At 40.9% G+C, this 6940-nt stretch overlaps 1 pseudogene; it reads left to right on the plus strand.

Annotated features, from left to right (window-relative positions):
• The first annotated feature begins 29 nt into the window (after positions 1-29).
• Positions 30-4305, plus strand: LOC108879812 (glutamate formimidoyltransferase-like; annotated as a pseudogene).
• Positions 4306-6940: the final 2635 nt, after the last annotated feature.

Below are 6940 nucleotides of genomic sequence, written 5' to 3' on the forward strand. Positions count from 1 at the left end.
CACTGTGACAATTAGGGGATAACGGTCAATGTTAAAACTACTAAGCACAATTAGAGTGGAGTGACAGAGTTGTGTTAGTTACACAGCAATATCTATCTGAAGTTTGCTGACATCAGCTAAGAGTAGCCACCAGAAACTGCTGGTCATACCAGACCAAATCACGCAGTAGAAGCAAAACCTCTGAGTGTAATGAAGTGAGCAACAATGTATTTCACTGTTTATGAATTCAGCTGTTAATGAATTCATTATCTCGGCTACGTTTTTGTCCAGATGAATGTTAGTTGTGAGTGGAAAAGTTTACATTTCTACCTTTTGTAAGCATTTGTTTCATCTTAAGTCTGGTCTCTGCTCTTCATATTGAAGTCATGTGCTTTAAGTAGCAGGCTAAGTCATTCAGTGTTGGTGCTGTTGCAGTAACATGGCCTCCAGTTCTATTGGCAGACGAATGGTGGCTTGTCTCCTCAACATTTCCGAGGCTCGCAGGAAAGACCTGGTGGAGACTGTGGCTAAGGCAGCTTTATACAACACTGAAGGCAAGTGTAATGTTACTCTGTATAGAGACATATGAGTAATGACTACAGTGCTCTTGAAACCTTACATTTCTTATGGCAGCTCTCAAAAGCACATGCTCACATTTGACCTTTTATATAAAATTATGAAACATTTGAAATTAGGCATTTTTTGTAATGATTATACATCAGGTGTTAGACGAGAGGGGACCACAGTACTGAACATCTTTAATGACCATGACTACAACCGCTCTGTCATCACCATCGTGGCCGGCATCGACTCTATCAGTAAGTATTTAATCTTTACGTTTTTTGCTCAAGCCCGACGAGAATATAAAATGTTTGCATTCATTTTCTTACTCTGAAGGACAGATAGAGTCAGCTACTCGTTGTAGTACTGCTGCTACAGTAGGGATTCAGTCTCTGTCCCCTGCTTCACAATCCTCTGAGAGGAAAAAATCCTTTAATAAGCTTTGTCAGGGATTTAAACACAAAAAAATTCAGGATGAACATTTTTCTGGCAGAGATCATATTAAAAAACTTTATCTTATTGAATGTTTATCCGAAACACAAGCTTCTGACAATGCAGGCAAAGCTGTATGTCCTATACTCACCTAAGGACAAATAAATCAACTTTACCTAATACACGACACTGTAACTTAGAAAATGTCTCCATCCCACACATCACATCAGTTCCTCATTTTGACAGTATGTTTGATGCACAGCATTGTTTGATGTAATTTTTGATGTGTTCCAGGGGAGGCGTTCTGTCTGCATGCGAGAAAGCCTGTGGGCTGATTGACATGAGCGCTCACACTGGGGTCCACCCGTGTATGGGTGCCGTCGACCTCATACCCATCTACCCCCTGGGGAGGAGGTGCGAGTGGAAGACTGCGCTAAAGAGGCTCGAGGTGAGATGCCATTTGTCTGTGTGTGTGTTTGTGTGTGTTATTGTACTTAGAAATATGTCCTGTCCATTTCATTAGCTGTCACAGCACAGTAATCACTGGAGTCTCTTATTTTGTATTCATGTCCAGCACATGCTCAGGACAGGGATGTTTTGACTCTACTGAGTGGTGCAAATTCATTTTTCCTTTGCAGTACACTGCTGCAATATGTATTAAACCCTGTGTTGGGTTTCATTCCTAGTATATGATACCATAGTCATTTAGGAAGTATCAAAAACTGCTCTATCTCTGTGATATATTGTAAATGTGTATATACTGTAATACTGTATACTGTGGTGGATGATGATCTGACATCTTTTGCTTCCTGTGCTGGTAATTAGTTTCACAGTTTACCAGCTGACTTAGCAGCCATGTGTCTTGCTGATAATGAGCAGTAACTCAGCATGTGGCCCGCATGCCTGAAGTGTGCTCTCAGCATGCTAATCTGTGTGGTGGGATTGCAGAATAATAACTGGCAGGCTCACTAACAATCACTGTATTTATGTATGTGTGTGCATATTTTTCCTTCTGGCTGAAATATATACCCTCAGGTGTGTTTAGTCTGGCATGCTCCTATGGTTCTTGTGTATGTATGACGTGTGCTCCATTTGCTGGTTAATTAACATGTCTGCATTCTTGCCTGGGCTCAGCTGTGGCTCAGGGTCTCACAGAGAGAGTCCAGGGCACCAGTGCCTTCCTGTTTGGCTGGGCGGACACCCCCCTTCAACGGGGGCTAGCGCAACGGAGGAAGGAGGTGGGATGGTTCAAGAAGACGACAGACTTGCAGGAAATCAGGCCCGATCTGGGGACACAGCCACAGAAACGTTTTGGCCTCACAGGTAGAAAAAACTCAAATTTTTATCCCAGACATGCTGATGTAGGTAAATGTTTTAGGCTGAAAGGAAGGTTAGAATGTCTCTTTGACAGCATTATACAATGCTAATGACTTAATCTCTGTATTTACACAACTAGTGTTTGTTACAGCCTGACCACAGGCAATCTCTCTCCTCTATTTTGACCTTTTAAAGGCAAAATATAAACTGATCTAAACAATTAAACGGCTGCACCTTTTAAAGCTACATTCTTACAATACTCACGATTGGAAGAGTTATAGTAATATTGGGAAAGCAAATCTGCAATGAGCTCCCTATCAAGGCTGTGTGGCGGAAACTATAAATATCTATGCATTATTGTTACCTTTTGCTTTGGACATGTTATTTAAAATGTAAGCTAAAAAGGTCCAGTGAATCAGCATGAAAACTGAATGAAATCAAAAAAGAAATGGAGCTTATCATAGTGCAAAAACATGGGGGCAATGTTTCTACACATCCTGGTAGTAGCATGTAACACTAGTGGTGAACCTACCTGGACAAAGATAACCACTTGTTCTGGCTAACTAGGACTGCTCTTCGGCTGAACTTCAATCCACCAATTTCTCATGGTGTAGGCACATTTCAACTAACATCTTTTATCACATAGCACATACAGCATGTACTGTAAGGACTGTATGAATAGAGAAGAATCTTTGAAAACAGCTGCTGGTGTTATCTACCTTGGATTACCTGAGTCCATATTGTTGTTTGGTCATGTAATTCTTACAAACAACCTTGCCAGTCATTGTCAATGTATTTCTACTGCTCCTTCGGTGGTGTTTGATAGACAATAGTCCCCAGAATCAAAGATTAAAGTTGTCTTTCTAGACCGGCTGTTGTCTAGTGTTTAGACAGTGTTTATGTGGAGAATAGTGTTGTAGGAGTAATGCGTTGCTTTTACAGTTAGTAATTACAGTGCTGTTGTTCTCTGCACCAGTGTGCTCAAATAATAAGTAAAAGCTCCAAATGATCATTTTCTGGAGCTGCTGTAAACAATCCTGGGAACTGCAGCAGAAGCGACTGTTTGAGGGACAATGGATACAGCAAACATGAAAATTACATTGGCTAATGTCCTGCAGGTGTTGGGCCAGTCCATACGTCATGAACTGCAACGTCACAATCAACACCCAGGACATCGCCATGGGACGGAACATTGCCAAGGCCATTAGAGAGTCAGCCCCTGGGGGCCTACCAGGGGTGCAGGTGTTGGCTTTGCCACATGAGGGCACTGTGGAAATTGCTTGTAACGTGGAAAGTGTGAAGGGTAGCCCACCTAGTCACATGACTGCAGGTGGACCCTGGCCGTCTTTCAGCATCGAGGGACAGCCATACTGTCACGCCCCAGCTTCCCTCATCACAGCGAGGGTTGCAGAATTGGCAGGGAAGCAGGGGGTTGGTACAAAGGCACAGCGTTGGTGGGGTTCACTCCCCATGAGTGCAGGGGCTTAGCAGAGTTAGCACTGTCTCAAGGAATTGCTGAGTTCTGGAAGGAGCAGCGCAGAATCCGTATGTGAAAGCCAATTTAAACTTCAAACATGTCAGGTTTCCCATTCATTCATTCATTCATTTCAAGCTATCAGTTTTCAGCTGTCACTTGCTCATTAATCATCATAGTTATCTAGCAGTACCTAATTAAGCAGGACTGTGTAACTTTTGCTGACAAATGGCTACTGCATCCTCTTTTGGGTGGTTAAAGATACTGGAAGCAGTGTACCCCCAGAAGCTAACAGCCCATGTACAGCAAACAAAGCCTGTCAGTCGCTCAGGCAACACAAACTTCATTGAAGGGGTTGGTAAATGAAAGAATCACCAAGCTATCTTCTATTTCTAGCCAGCTAAAGACCGACAGTTGATGGTTTGTGATAGTGCCAACGTTAAGCAGCTCCTGCAGGAGACTGTGCCTGCTACATAATGCAAGAGCAGGTGTCAATAATTTTGAAGATATTTAAAGTAAAATAGTTGCATTATGTTGCTTTAACTAACTGCAAGTTTAGTGAAAGCTGCTAATATGAGGCTAAAGCTGCATGTCCCACCATTAAATGATCCAAGCAGAAACATGAAAATGAAGGCGCAGCATTGTTCTTGTGTTGTGGGGTAGAACTTGTCAGCTGTAGCATTATACAGTATACAAAATGTGATCAAAACATATTCGTTTTAGCATAGCCTTGATGTTCACAGGGTCTAATTTTACCTTCAATCCACAAAATAATGTAGTTAGCTAATGCTAACTCTTCAGATTTGGAGGTCATACTAAGATACTGCTGTAGCTAGTTAGCCAGGCATGCTAATGAATGTAGCATATGTTAGTGCAGACCAACATGCTGCTGAATTCATCTCACTTTGCTCTTGTATTTGAACAGGAAAATGAAAAGACACATCAATCTCTAAACACTCACTGTTACTGGAGTTCCATGCCCACTAATTCAGCATGGGAAAAAAAAATCCAAAGCTGTTGGCAAATAGTCCATTGAATTGAATAATAATAGAGTGTAATACTCCTTTGTTGTTTACAGCATTGTGAATGAATTATTCACTTTTAACTGGAACCTTAATGGCATTGTTTAGAGTTATTTAATTTGATTTAGAAATATTACTGTAAATAATACTTTATCAGCCAAATATCTTTTTCCTGGTATTATTTTCATGAGGGGGATCAAGTCAAACTGAAGGTAATATTTCCACATACTCTATAAACACACCTGTCTGCTCAGTACCTTCCTAATCTGACACCTGAGGTAAAAGAGATTTGGGTTTTTATTTCTGTATTTTTCCGCTGAGACCAAAAACCATAAATCCCAGCATACCATCCTCCAGAGTGGATTTTTTATTTTATTTATTTATTTATTTATTTTTTTTTTATGTGTGTGTGTGTCATTTCCTGTTTTGAGCAAATTGGACACTTGTGTTTACTGGATGACTCTCTGCTGATGAGTCTTTTCCCATCATTTTCCACCATCAGCCTTACCATGCATGACTCTGTGGGTGAGTGACCATATGTGTGTGAAACAGCTATTTTTTATCATAAGTCATGGGACAGATTTCTTCTAGAGAGATCCAGCACTTTGGCAGCATTTCAATGAACATGTTAAAGTGTACAGTGTACAACCCAGTTTGGGGAATCTATCATTTTTATGGCCATTTACCACCAAATATGCAAAACTAATATTTTCTTGTCAATCCTTTAAGTGTAAGCACACGATGTACAGGATTAACTATTTAATAACATGGAGGCGAATTTGGCTAGAGAACAGGTCAGGAATTAACTGGGGCAAGATGATTCCACTCATTTCTTACATAAAGCCAATGTAATGCATTAAATAGCAGGCATATTCATGGAGTAAGGAGGTATGGATTTTTGACAGACATTTCATGATAATAACGTGGACTTCACAGATGCAGCATAGAAGCATAGTTTGTTTTAAAAGCCATAAAATGCATCATATAGGATGATGTTTAATTTTATGCAAAGGAAATTAACGATTGCATTGGCAGTAACTGCCTGATCTACAGAGTGCTAATCTGTTTACACACAAACCAAGGTAGTATGAATCACAAATCTTTCAGTGAGATTGGCACGCTTTAGAATTATTGTTTTTTTTTTTTACTGTCCTTTCATTATGTTGTGTAATTTTTTTCATTTCTCTGCATTTGTAGTTACATAAGGTTGCCCTTTGAGGCAGAAGCTGTGCAATTTTCATCAATGTGTGTGCGCTTCTTTGGATAAGCTCTCTTACTGCGTGAACATTTGCCTCTTTGTACGCCATCCAGCTGAGGCTCTTAGTCACACAAGCAACACAGCGAGCTTCAATGCAGCCTCATTTCATTCGTACATACATGACTGCCCCCCACCACCCTTCCACACACACACACACACACACACACATCGTTTCTCTCTCCTCTTGGCTGTCTTCTTCTTCTTCTGCACACGCATTTACTCTATGCATAGCACACACACACATATACATGCACTCAGCCTGCCAGGCTTGGGAGCATCAAGGCCTAATCTAGGTCACAGCATAAGCCCAGAGGTATCCTGGTCTCCACACACACAACACACACACACACCACACACACACACACTTAAAGTCACGTATTTAAATTTGGAAAGCAAAATTACACATCTAAAATATAAGATCCATTCTGACTGAACTAATTTTCCTTCAGCTATCCGTGAAAAGGTTTTCATTTTGACAGCAGATGCACCTCACATCCCAGGAAGACGAAGACTATAAATAAATCCAGCAAATTTCATATTTTCCAAAAATCTCCTCCCCCATTTTCATTTCCTTCTTTTCCCTCCCAAATAACCTCATTGGTTGTGTGACTCAGTCTAATGGCTCTTATGATTGTCACAAGGCCATCATTTCCTTGATTAAGTGCACTTTTGGATGCTTCCATAACTCATCACTGAATCAGCATCCGTTTAAGAGACGCTTCCCCACTGAAGCCTAACCTAGATCGATTATATGTATCATCTGCTTAAAATAAAGACACGTATCTTCATGCATGCTGCTGCAGTTTATGTGCATCTTTGCAGCAGAAGCACCATAGGATCCCTTTGATATGACTTAGGCTGACAGCGTATCATCCGAGATGCAACTGTGTGTCACAG

The sequence above is a fragment of the Lates calcarifer genome, unplaced genomic scaffold (genome assembly GCF_001640805.2).
Source record: "Lates calcarifer isolate ASB-BC8 unplaced genomic scaffold, TLL_Latcal_v3 _unitig_758_quiver_1385, whole genome shotgun sequence".
Lineage (NCBI taxonomy): Eukaryota > Metazoa > Chordata > Actinopteri > Centropomidae > Lates > Lates calcarifer.